The sequence below is a fragment of the Python bivittatus genome, unplaced genomic scaffold (genome assembly GCF_059951505.1).
Source record: "Python bivittatus isolate LINGU-HERP-01145 unplaced genomic scaffold, Pbiv_v1 ctg000080_np1212, whole genome shotgun sequence".
Lineage (NCBI taxonomy): Eukaryota > Metazoa > Chordata > Lepidosauria > Squamata > Pythonidae > Python > Python bivittatus.
The window spans coordinates 54,033,227-54,046,276 of record NW_028277035.1 but is presented as its reverse complement, the minus strand read 5'-3'; the positions used below and the strand labels follow the sequence as shown (position 1 = coordinate 54,046,276).

Sequence of the window (13,050 nt, the reverse complement as noted above, 5' to 3'; positions counted from 1 at the left end):
CGCATACCTAAAAGAAGCAGGCCATGTCTTGCTGAGTTCAGAACTGTTAAAAACAGTTGCAATCAGCTTTGAAAAATCCTTTCTTTGCTATTTTAGTGCACAGGCGTCCTGTTGTAATCCAAAACAGTTTGCTAGAAACCTGAGCTACAGTATATTTGGGTTTTTAATGATGATCTAATTTAACAAAGAGGCATAGTCTATCAAATCAGGGGGTGTTCCGTTATATTATCTGATCAGTAAATAGCATATGGGGTCTATAGAATCCCACGAAATAAATTGCAATCTCATATCACACACCTCCTTCAGGATTATTTCTTACGATGGCTGCTATGAGGTGGCTTCATCCTTCTTCCTAGATGCCAAATTAGTCATCCGAAGGGAATAAAGAAGAGGGGATATCCTGAAGTACAATTTGTGCTTATTCCATTGAAACAAACTTAAGAGAAAGCAGGAGCATTTCTTCAGTTTTACATAATATTCCTACTTATGGGGGAATATTATGTATTCATTATTCATCTAGCGAAATTGTTTTTTTCAAATCCTACACAATATGATCCTATTTAGAATGTTCAACATTTTTTCTAGCTTTAGCAATCTCTTTAAACAACATCCCACTGTCCCATTTGACCCTAAGCAGATACATCTACAGTAAACAATTAATTTGCTCTGTGTGCATATTATAACCCTTGGGTAAATATTTATATCATGATGATATTCAAAAGGAGAGTTTTAAATAAACATTCAGCATTATGGAATCATGACCTTCATCCAATGAAAAGAAAAAGACTGAATATTTTTTCAAAGCTATCCATTTAGGAAGAATACAGATGCATTTGGACTGACACACTTTTTAAATGACATGAGCCAAGAAGAGAAAGTCTTAATATTTTGTGTGCTCACATGGAAAATATTTTATGGCCGTGCTGTGAATCATTGGGATACCTATAGCTTCTCTGGTATCTTTCTGTCCCCAAGATTATAGGTGATGGGTGAATCACAAAGAAAGGAATATAGTTGCAGAATCAGTAAAGGGTTGCAATAAAATAGTATCATGTTTTAGATATGAGGTTGTGGTAATGATCTCATGGATCATTTTTTAAATCCAGGCTGTAACCTAATACATGATGAGCATCCTTCCAGATACTTTGGAAATCTTAGTTTTGCATATGTACATACAGTATGTACCTTCTTGAACAGAATATAGATACAAATAGATATCATTTTTACTGGATTAACGTCCAAGATTCTGTCTTATTCTAAATAGTAGTTATGAGAGACAACCAAGGGAGGGAACTTTCCACAAACAGCTGATTGGTCCTCATACAGAAAGCTGGATTAAGTGGATCCAGAAAGGGTTCTTAAATATACATTCTCCAAAGGAAACAAGAAAAATAAAAGAAAAAAATGAAATATTTGGGATTTAAATGAATAAAGAGAAATGCATCTGAGACTGTCTACAGATAAGGTTTTTTTTTATTAAATTGCTCATGGTAGAGGAAATAACTGAATGGTTCAAAGGCCTTATGAAATATAGGGAATCAGTCATACTGTAGAAGGAAACTCATTTAATACATTTAATGCATGTTTTCATGGAAATGAAATTGGAATACTCGGGGAAAAGTACTGCATTGAGGCAATTCATGTAACCATTTAAAGATGCTCATTCAACACTATAAGATACAGGACACAGTGGGAAATAGGAGGTAGAAGGGTAGAGTTTAGACAAATTGTAGCATGTATGTAGAGATTAATATAGCTCGCTATATAACCTCAAAGGATATCTTGTTATACAGCCTCCAAAGAGACACTGGATTCACTGATGGTGCTATGTTTTGTTTAAACTTTGTTTATGTAACTGGGTTCAAACAACATGCTAGATCATACTGTCATGATAAGTCCCAGCCAAGAAAGTTTTAGTTTTCTCCATGTTTCAGGATCTTTTAAAAATTTCTTTCCATAATTTTTATAATTTTTGTATTTCTTATTGCATGCTGTCAGATAAACTCCCGAATATTTCACTGGATTTTTTGTTATCTCACAACCATACCATTTTTTCACAAAGTCGTCTTCTCCGGGATTAAATATCAGCTGTCTTATAGCACCCTGTAGTTGCATAATGGTTAGCACTACATCATCTGCATAACATTTCAACTTGCATTCCTGTCCTTGAATTTTAATCCCAAATATTTGTTTGTCTCTTTGAATCTTGTTCACCAAAACAATAGTAATTTCAAATGATAAGGGAGAAAGTGGGCACTCCCTGGTCCTTTTGCTTCTTAGAAAACTTGTGGAGAGTGTTTCATTCACTGCACAGTAATCTTTGCTGTTTGCCATTGATATATGCTCTCCACCAAAATTTTAAATTTTTCTCCTGGATTCATTTTGTTCAAGACTGCTAACAAGAAAGGCTACTCCAAGTTGTCAAAAGCCTTTTCTGCAAATAAAAATACTACTGCCACCTTCTTTTTTAAACTGATGATACATTCTAATGTATGTTTTATACTGTATATCTACTTTTGTTCTTCATTTTCCTCTTGGGAATGTAACCTGTTTGATCTGTATGTAGTATTTCAGAAATATACTTTCTCAAATATTCAGCTAGGGTTTTTGATTTTTGTTTTTTTAGCAAAGAGCTTATAATTGGTGTTCAGGAAAGAAACTGGTCTATATGACAGAGGTTTCTCTAAATTCCCTGCTTTATAGATCAGTTATATGCTTTTCCCCATGTCTTTGTAGAGGGCGTAGGGATTGGCCCTGAGGGAGAGAAAGAAGAACCGTTACCAAGGCAACAGTCAGATAAAAGAGGCCTGAGTCTGGGGCAAGAATGTAAGGTGAGTAAACATCTCAGACAAGCCCCTCCCTAGTTCAACAAAGATAAAGGGAGGGAGGGAGGAAGTACATTCAGACTTGCAAGTTTCTGTTACTATAGCTTTACAATTAAAATAGTACTGACATGAGCCAGTTTGATGTAATGATTGAGGCACCAGGCTAGAAACTGGGATACTGTGAGTTCTAGTCCTGCCTTAGGCACGAAGCCAGCTAGGTGACTTTGGGCAGTCAGTCACTCTCAGCCCTAGGAAGGAGGCAAAGACAACCCACTTCTGAAATTCTGCCAAGAAAACTGCAGGGACTTGTCCAGGCAGTTGCCAGGAGTCAACACTGACTCAAAGGCACAAAACAACAACAATAACAACAACAACAACAACAACAAAGCACTGACCCATGTGGCATTAGCTTCCTTGTCTAATTTACCTTGAAGCACTGACAGTCTTTGGTATTATTTTTGTCTCTTTGATTTCATTCATTGTCCTTACCAGTGGTTCCAACAGTTTTTCCTCTAACTTTTTATAATATCGGGCTATCAGCCTATCTGGGCCTGGTGACTTGTCAATTTTTTCAATTGCTTCTTTAATCTCTTGAATATTTATGGGTTTGATTAGTGTTTGTCTATGTTGTATTTGTTAATTTTTTTTAATAGTGAGCCACTGTTATATTCCACGTGCAATTCTTTGTGGATACTGTTCTTGAAATATAAGTATTGGAAAATTCTGCAAGTTCTTACATATATAACAGTTTGTTCCCTTACTTCACTGTTGTCCAAACCTGGCCACTTTAAGATGAGTGGACTTCAACTCCCAGAATTCCCATGGCTGGCTGGGGAATTCTGGGAGTTGAAGTCCACTCATCTTAAAGTGGCCAAGTTTGGACAACACTGCCTTACTTTATTGCTGTTATTGTCCTTCTTTCCTTCTCTTTTCTAATTTGATAGGCCAAATTTTTCCTGGTTTATTTGCTTTCTCAACATGATTTTATCTTTTTTTGGAAGTTCTTCCATTTCTAATAATGGGTAAAATCTTCAAACAGTAGAATATCAGTCATAGAAGGAACCAGCTTAGCCAATGAACTAACCAATAAGTACTTATGATGTCAGGAAACAAAAGAAGAAAAGAATTTGAAAGAACATATTGCAAGACAAAGTTTGATAAAAATATGGAATCTTTTAAAAACAATAATAAATCAGGAGACTTCACCATTAGCTTCATTGTCAAATGCCATTTACTTCAGGGTCGAGTACAGTAAGAAAGATTTAATCATATATGCCAACATGGTGCATCTGAACTGGTTAATGAAGGTAGGAATTTACCATGGCTAATATATTTACAAATTGCTGGAAGAATAAAAGGTGATCTCAAGAAAGAAGGAGGGACTTTGAGAAAGATGACAGAATTTCAACACTTATTAAAAAAACCGAAATCACCTATTATATGTGTGTGTGTGTGTGTGTATACACATATACATACACATACATACATACATACATACATACATACATACATACATACCTGACAGGGGAGATACCATGATTATATGTAATTGTTATTGAAATGTGACATGGAGATGGAACAAATCAAAAATTGTATGATAAAGTGGATGCAAAACTCCAAAGATATAATCACAATACAAACAATGGGAAGAGCTATAGGAAAAGAATCAGTAAAATTCACTCCAAGTTATAATTTTAGGGAAAACTGGTATACAGATTTCACAGCATGTAGCTCTGTCAGTAATTATCAAGACAAACACTTCATATAACAATAAATGTTGGAAATGCCATAACACAGAAGGAACATTTTATCACGTGCAGTGGTTAGGTAAAGAACCTCAAAAGTACTGGAAAGAAATATGCCAAAATATTCACAAATTCCTAAAAGTAAAATCTGAACTAAAATCACAAATATTCTCAATTATTTATTTATTTATTTATTTATTTAATTTATTTATTTATTTATTGAATTTTTCAACCGCCCATCTCCCCCCAATGGGGGAACTCTGGGCGATTCACAACAAACATTAAAAACATAAAATATATAAATACATAAAACCTTAATTAAATTATATTCTCATATAAATGAAAAGTATTGTAAATTACTAAGATATATACTGATGGCTGCAAGAACAAATCTGGTGTAACACTGAAACAGAGGAATTTTGCCAACAGTATCAGATTGGGAAACCAATATTGGAGAATATGCAGCGATAGCAAAATTGACAGTATGCATTCCTAACAGAGGTCTTACCAAATTTAAGCAAGAATGGCTCCCGTATATGCTACACATTACCCAGCAAGGCAATTAGGCATTTGAAAAATGCTTTTTAGGAAGAAAGTTATGAGGCCAATCAAAAATAATAGATGAAAGGATTTAAAGCAGTAATCTTTAATATTTAATGAAAAATATATTTACATTACATTTATATAGGTTGTGGTCGGTGGTTGTGGAAATAAATGGAAGGGAAGGAGATAATGTGTTTCTAGAAAGTTTTCCCTTTTTAAAAAAATTTATGCTTTATGCTTAATGTAGTCATTTTTCCTTTGTATTTCATTATTCTAACAATAAAAATATCTTAAGAGGAAAAGAAACGTGCTAGGTCATGGTTATGTTCACATATTGTATTATGTTATTGTATCTAATACTATATTTAAGTACGCTTAAATGCTTAGATGTTTGTTGATGAGGATAATCAAGTCAGCGAAGAAAGGAACCAGCTTTTTAACTGTGGTTTCATTATTGTGTTACACATTGTTACAAGCATGGTGAATTATCTGCACCAAGCCCCATCATTACAGTCTGGAATGTATTCAAGCAAAAGAATGAATATACATCTAAAACATGATTGATTTGATTATTTATGATGAAAGATTGAGCAAGTTGCTGAAGGATAGAAGGATAATGAGAGATTCTGGATGTGGAACAGAATACATTCGGTACTATCAACTCTTGGGAAAAAATAGGCATTAAAAAAAACAAGTAGAATTACTACTGGAAAATAAAATATGAATCTTGTATTAAAAAGTATTAGGAAAGACAAAATATGTTAATCTCCCAACAAAATGAATTAAAAGTAGGTGAACATAAAGAAAGAGGATATGAAAGGAGACTGAAAAGAATTTTATTACAAATACCGCAGAAATATGGGTATAAGCTAATGGGAAATGTGAAAGTAAAAGAAGCAATGTGGAGAGAAGAAATGCATAATTGAATGACTGCTGCAAAAATGAGAATGTGAGAAACATGTTATTGTGTATGGAGAGAAAAAAAAAGAATTGAAAAGAATGTAGTCAAAGAGAAAAAGAAACAGTTAAGATTAAAAGAGGCAGAGACAACGCAAAATGCTATTGATGGAAATACAAGTAGTCTTTGTTTAGTGACCATTCACAGTTACGATGGTGGTGAAAAAATAACTTTGCCACCAATCCTTGCACCAATCCTTGCATTTACAACCTTGGCAGGTCTGTAGAGTGAAGGAAAGCTGAAGACTGTAAGCACAGTCACGGTTTTACTTAGCAACTGCTTCGCTTAACAGCCAAGTTGCCAGTCTCAATTGTGGTCACTAAACGAGGACTACCTGTAAAAGATTGTTTTGGAAGTTAGTAAAGTGAGCTAAGCAAGAGGCCTCCAGCAGAGTGAGTGAAATCAAAAATAAAAGTGATGAAATTATTTGGGGTGAAACTGAAATGGGATTGCTGGAAGGAGTATTTAGAGATTTATATAGGAATGACAATGATATGTTAAAAAGCGGAACTGAAACAAATGCTATAAATGTTAGTATCCAAGAAAAAAAAATGGTAAGAAGGAAGTCATAAGTGGTGTGAAAACATTGAAAAGGGGTAGAAATTTGGTTGTGTTCTTTTTATATGTATTGTCTTTTTTATTTGTAAGCCACCCAGGGTCCTGTTAAAATATAGATGTGATTTGCTTATGGAGTGTTTGCGCAGCTTGGTTTCATGTCTGTGAGGGCGGCATCCCTTTCTGATGGTGAAGAATGCTGTTATTGTTTCCCTGAACAAAGGGGAAGTAGCAAAGGTCAGGAATGCATATTTGCTGAAAGAAGCTAAAATGTCTGTATATGAGAATGGGCTTCTGCCCCCTTCGTTACATGGAAGGTAGAATTGGTTAAGTCAAGAGAAGCATAATAAAGTTGAATGCAGTTAGACTTGGGTTACTTTAGAAGTGCACGTCATAAATGAAAAGGGACAAAATCAAGAACGAATGGGTGTGGAATGAAGGTGGATTGAATAAAAAGTGAGTGACCAGAATGAAAGAAAACCATTGCCCTCGGTGGAGCGAAAAAACTGAGCCATCATCCTTTATTTATTTTTCAGCCTATCCTCAGATTGCTATGAGAGTTACTCATATGCAGGGATAGCCACAGGTGTGTGTGTGTCAAAGAAGTCAAGATGGCAGCTATGACCATGTGATCAGATCCCTATCTCTTTTTAAAGTGTGTCTTGTTTGCAAGCTAATTGTTCATTAAATTTATTAGATTCACTTTCTTTCACATTCAGGATATGTCTTAACTTATTCCTGTCCTATATAAGATGAAACTGAATTTTCCTTGAGTTTATATTTTTAAAAAATGAATCAAAGTAAATATTTACACAAGTCTGATAGCTTCCCAGCATACAGTGAATTTATTCTGTCTCCTGTCATTTAGCTGATAAATATTAGGAGCTTGTGATTTTCAACATATGGTCCAAAGCCTTTCAAATCCTCTCCTGGATAGACTCATTTAAATTTAATTTGACTTTGGCTATTTTCATTTCAGTTGTTAAAAAGTGATATTGTAAAGTAGAGAAGTTCTTCTTGATTAAAAATAACCCAAATTCTTGTCCATCTCCTTTTTTTCCCCCTTAGAAAGTGATTGCCAGGGCTTTAGAATATAAAGAACAGTTATGCGTTCACCACCAATTTCTCTTCTTTTCCCAATTTTGGGACTCACTGTTGCAGTAGAAATAAATAAGATTCTCCATCTAAGTTTTATTATGATTTGTGATTATGTTCCATCAAACTGGTTTCAACTTTTCACAACGACATAGATAAGCCATCTCCAGGAGGATCTGTCCCCAGCCTGCCTCTTCAGGTCTTCCAAGAGGGCATTCCATCCACCTTGCGCTGCTGGTTGTTCTCTCTTTTTCTTTCCTTCCACCTTTCCCAGCATTATGGTCTTCTCATGGGAGCTAGGTCTTCACCTAATGTATCTAAACATTGATAATTTGAGCCCAGTCATTTGTGGCTCAAGTGAGAAGAATAAAGAAGCGATAAGAATAAATAAAATAATAATAGATTGATTTGTTCTATGATCCATTTGTTTTCTTGGCTGTCCACAGTATTCTCAGGAGTCTTCTCCAACACCAAAGTTCAAAAGCGTCAATACTTTTTCTATCCTGCTTCTTCAAAGTCTAACTTTTGCTTCCATGGAGTGTCACAGGGAATCCCATGGTTTGCCCTATTCTGATCTTTCTAGGTATAGGCACATTATGGAAAACATTCCGAAAAAATCTGAATATTTCTTTCAAGGCTTTCATTGCTACCCTATCTTGTGCTAGTCTGTGGCATATTACTGCTTGTTCTTTTATTGTTGATGGTTGATCCTAAAAGGCAGAAGCTATCCACCCCTTCAAAATCTTCATTGTCAGTTCTAAGGCTGGCTGCTGGACCTATTATCATTAGGTTGGTCTTCTTTATATTTGATCTTAGTCTCATTTTTTTACGGTGCTCCTTGACTTTAATTACTAGAGCTTGCAGATTCTTTGCATTTCCCATCTCTGTTCAGAGAAGGAAGAGATAGGAGCAGTAGCCATTAACTGCTGGTGACGTTATTTATTTCAGAATCAATCTATTTACATAGTTGCAGCATGGATGAATCAGTCTTCATTTTAGCACTGTGTTCTAAGAGTTATTAGAACCTCAGGCTAATCCAAGGAACGCGAACATTATCGGTGGAAACCTTATGCTTGCTAGTCTGCAACCCTGTTAATCGACAGCAGCTGTATGAAGTATACTAGTCCTGCCTGGATGAAAGTAAAAATTACTTTATTACATTATTAATAGGTAACAATAAGCTAGGCTATTTGCTGTGTTAACAGAAATGTAAGACACAGTACAATTATATGTCCAAGAACCATAATGTGTATATAAAATGTAAAAAACTGACTCTATTTGGAACTTATCATACATAACTGCCAATATTAATTATGTCCTTCAAAAATATTGACCCTTCGCTGTTTTAATAGGGGAGGGTTTCAGCAATTTTTTTCTCATGGAGTATTTATTCTAAAAGGATTCCCATGAACACGCATCCCTGGTCCAGAGGTTATTCCACAGGAATTTATCTGAGGGGCAACTCATTGAACAATCTTCCCCCAAAGCAACTCGCATGCAGTACTCATTAGTCTGACATAAAAATGTATTGGCAGCATTATTTTGCTATCAATCACTGTCATGGCTGGGATATATGAGGCTTATGGCAGCTGCAGGAACAGCTGTAACCTAGGTCTATTTTCTTTGCAACCAATCCCTCGTATTTCTGGAATCTATTAGTGGAATATTTAGGGCTTAAAAACTGGATAGTAGTAACAGAGCACTGAATATCCTAAATGACATTCACTCATTAAGTATCACTTTCTACAATAATGTCTAATTTTTGAGAGTTCACTTGGCAAAATTAAAAATGGAACAAGTGCTGCAGCCTAGCAAACAGCAAGTGGAGTTTTCCTATTTAACACTCACAAAGGAATGGAAAGCTTTCGACAGATGTATCTAATTGCTTCTTGAATTCTGTATGATTTTGTTACTTCCAAATACTTTGGCATCATATTTTATTGCAGTGAGCAAGAAGCAAGCAAGATGTGGCCAAAATTCCCAGTGAGATCCAAGCAAGGTCAAGGAATGGTTGGGGCTTGGCTCAAATGGCAAAATTAGCAGTATTAATAAAAGATAATATCGTTTCCAAATTTGTCTCCTCGCAGCAACTGTTCTTAGATTACGTGCTCGTGTGGGAAAAAAATGAGCGTTTTGATTGTGGGTTTTAATAATTAGGTGGTTTGTGTTGATAGAAATAATGTGAATTTGGATTAATTAGTGGTAAGAGATTAACTTTTTCTTAATCTGTATTTATATCTGTATGGGAGATAGTCGGAAGTCACTTTCTGTTTCATCTTTCTATCAATTTTCACTATTTTAGTTTTTGTCTTTTTTCTTTTAGTTCTATTTTCTGTCTTTACTGTATTCTCTGTTCTGTTTTTAACTGTACTTTGTAATATAATAAAGTTCTTATTTAAAAAAAAAAAGAATGGTTGGGAAGCATCAGCTACTAAAGAAAGGCTCTTGCTTATTGATTACAGTTTTCTGTCCAGTTCCTGGAATCTAGTTGAAATACACCATTAGTTTTCCCTTTCTGTTGAACCAAAACTATTTATTATTTCTTTATTTGATTTAGTTTATTTGTGGGAGATCACCTTACAGAATTTCTCAGCAAATCTTTAATTAATATATTTAGTATTAATATCTGGCTCTTGGAATCTTTTATTACACTTATGAATCTTTTTTTCTTTTACTTTTTAAAGCTAATTTGCCAAGAACCTTGAATTTTTATTATCAAATACATAGCATTTTTGTTTTAAAAACTAGAGTTGTGTTGAATTTTTTTCACTTTCTAAAGTATCTAACCCTTTCCTTTTTCTTTCCAACTGCCTGTATGTATTGACCATATGCATTTCATCTTTGTTGCCGCCCATCTCACTGTGGGGTGACTCTGGGCAGTTTAGAGTAAAAATAGAATAAATATTGATTAAAATAGATGAATATTAATTAATTAATTAAAATAGGTTAAAACATACTTCCTTTATAATACTTCCAAAAGGCAGATGTTAATTAGGTGTTAATAAACTCAGGGAGCATCGTCAAGGTGCCAGCCATCCCCAGGGTCGATTGTATCTTTCTTCACCCCAGGCATGTTGGCAGAGCCATGTCTTCAATTCCCTCCAAAAAATTGGGAGGGTAGGGGCCCGCCTCACCTCTGCAGGGAGAGTATTCCATAGGACAGGGGCAATGGCAGAGAAGTCTCTCCTCCTAGGACTTGCCAGTCAACATTCTCTCACTGACGGGATCCACAACATGTCTTCTCTGCCAGACTGGGTGGGATAGGTCAATATAATGGGGGTGAGACGGTCCCTCAGGTAACCTGGGCCCATGCCATGTAGGGCTTTAAAGGTGATAACCAATGCCTTGAATTGGACCCGGAAACAAACTGGAACCCAGTGCAGCTCCCGCAGCAAAGGTGTTACATGTGTCCTCCTTGGGGCACCCATGATTGCCTGCGCGGCTGCATTTTGAACCAGCTGTCGCTTCCGGATACTCTTCAAGGGTAGCCCCATGTAGAGTGCATTGCAATAGTTTAAATGAGAGATGACCAGGGCATGAGTGACAGACTGGAGGGACTCCTGATCCAGGAAAGGGCATAACTGGCTCACAACACAAAGTTACACAAAGGCCCTCCTGGCCACAACTGCCATCTGCTCCTTGAGCAGGAGTCATGAGTCCAGGAGGACCCCCAGATTACACACCAAGTCTGTCTGGGGCAGTCCCATATCTGGGCCTGAAACCTGACTGGAAAGGGTCCAGATAATCCGTTTCATCCAGTATCCTCTGGAGCTGCAATGCCACCACCTTCTCAACCACCTTCCCTAAAAGGGGAGGTGGGACACTGGACAAAAATTGTCCAGTACGGTGGGATCCAGGGGTGGTTTCTTGAGGAGGGGATGCACCAGTGCCTCTTTAAAGATGACCAGGAAAACCCTATCCCTCAAGGATGAATTCACCATCGCCTGGACCTACCCACATGTCACCTCCCAAGCAGCCTTGACTAGCCAGGAGGGGCATGGGTCTAGTTGACAAGTGGTGGCATTAACAGTCTGAAGGACCCTGTCTACTTCCTCAGGTCCAACAGGATCAAATGTTCCCAGATAACAGAGTAAGTCCATACCCTGGGCATTTCCATAGGCCATGCCCCACGCTTGGCATCCAACTGGGAATGCAATAAGAGCAGAGAAATATTGACGTTTCGTCACTCTTACTGCCACAAGGTAGGCCTTAATAGCAGCTCTAGCCTGTGTTTGGTCAGATTCAGGCCTTGTTTCCCTCCAGTGGCACTCTAGATGTCTCTTCATCCTTTTCAAGACCCTCAACTCCTCTGTAAACCATGGGGAGTATCAGGCTCAATGGAACAAGAGAGGTCGCACAGGCACGATCTTGTCCAAGGTCTTGTCTGCCTTCCTATTCCAGGCAATGGCCAAGGCCTCCACCGGACTGTGCAGCAGATCCTCAGGTATAACCCCCAGGTCCTTTGGAACCCAATTGGGTCCATCAGTTGCCAGGGCAGACCAGCTGAATAGGTCCTGCTTCCCTGTGGAGGGAGGTAACATAACAGAATCTCAAGGTCACCAGGGCATGATCTACAACGGGGACAGGTGTAACTCCCCCTTCAGATCATCTTGCCACTGCTATGACAAGAAAACCAAGTCCAGTGTGAGACCACTGTCCCGAGTCGGGTCGCAAATAATCTGGGACAGGCCCATGGCCACCATGGTGGCCATGAACTCCCAGGCTGCCTCTGAGGCATGTCCCAGGCATGGCAAATTGAAGTCCCCCAGAACCATAAGTCTGGGGAACTCCACCGCTAGCCCCGAGATGGCCTCCAGCAGCTCAGGCAGGAAGATTGCTATGCAGCAGGGAGGCTGGTACAGCAGCAACAATCCCAACTGTTCTTGCGAACCCAGCTTTAGGAAGAGGGTCTCAGAACCGGCCACTTGTAGAGCAGCGCCCCTGAAGGCCAACAGAGATTCCTGGATGACAACTGCTACCCCTCCTCCCCTACCCTGGGGTCTCGGCTGGTGCCAAACCATAAACCCAGCTGGGCACATTTCTGAAAGGAGCACCCCCCCTCCTTCAGGGCCAGATCTCAGTGATACAGGCCAGGTTGGCCCGCACCTCAGTGAACAATCACGTATAAGGGGGGCTGTGATGGACTGGAATGGTGGGAGGGGAGTAAAGAATGTGTTCTCATCTCCAGAGGAGCGAGGAAGAGATAAGCGGAGGAGACTGGCACCTCCCTAAGAAAATCCATCGGTGTGAACTGGCTGAGCCTGGGAACTGGTTTCATTCTGGGAACATTCTTGTTAAGGGGTTGTAGCTAATAAACCTTGCTGGATTG

At 37.9% G+C, this 13,050-nt stretch overlaps 1 long non-coding RNA gene across 1 annotated transcript in view; it reads left to right on the top strand.

The window, feature by feature from the left end:
• The window catches only part of LOC148216706 (uncharacterized), a 32,381-nt gene that overhangs the window by 2,316 nt on the left and 17,015 nt on the right, over nucleotides 1–13,050 (top strand). The window contains exon 2 of the long non-coding RNA XR_015795069.1: nucleotides 2,737–2,831. This is a non-coding gene — a long non-coding RNA (uncharacterized LOC148216706). The remainder of the gene's footprint in view (nucleotides 1–2,736; nucleotides 2,832–13,050) is intronic.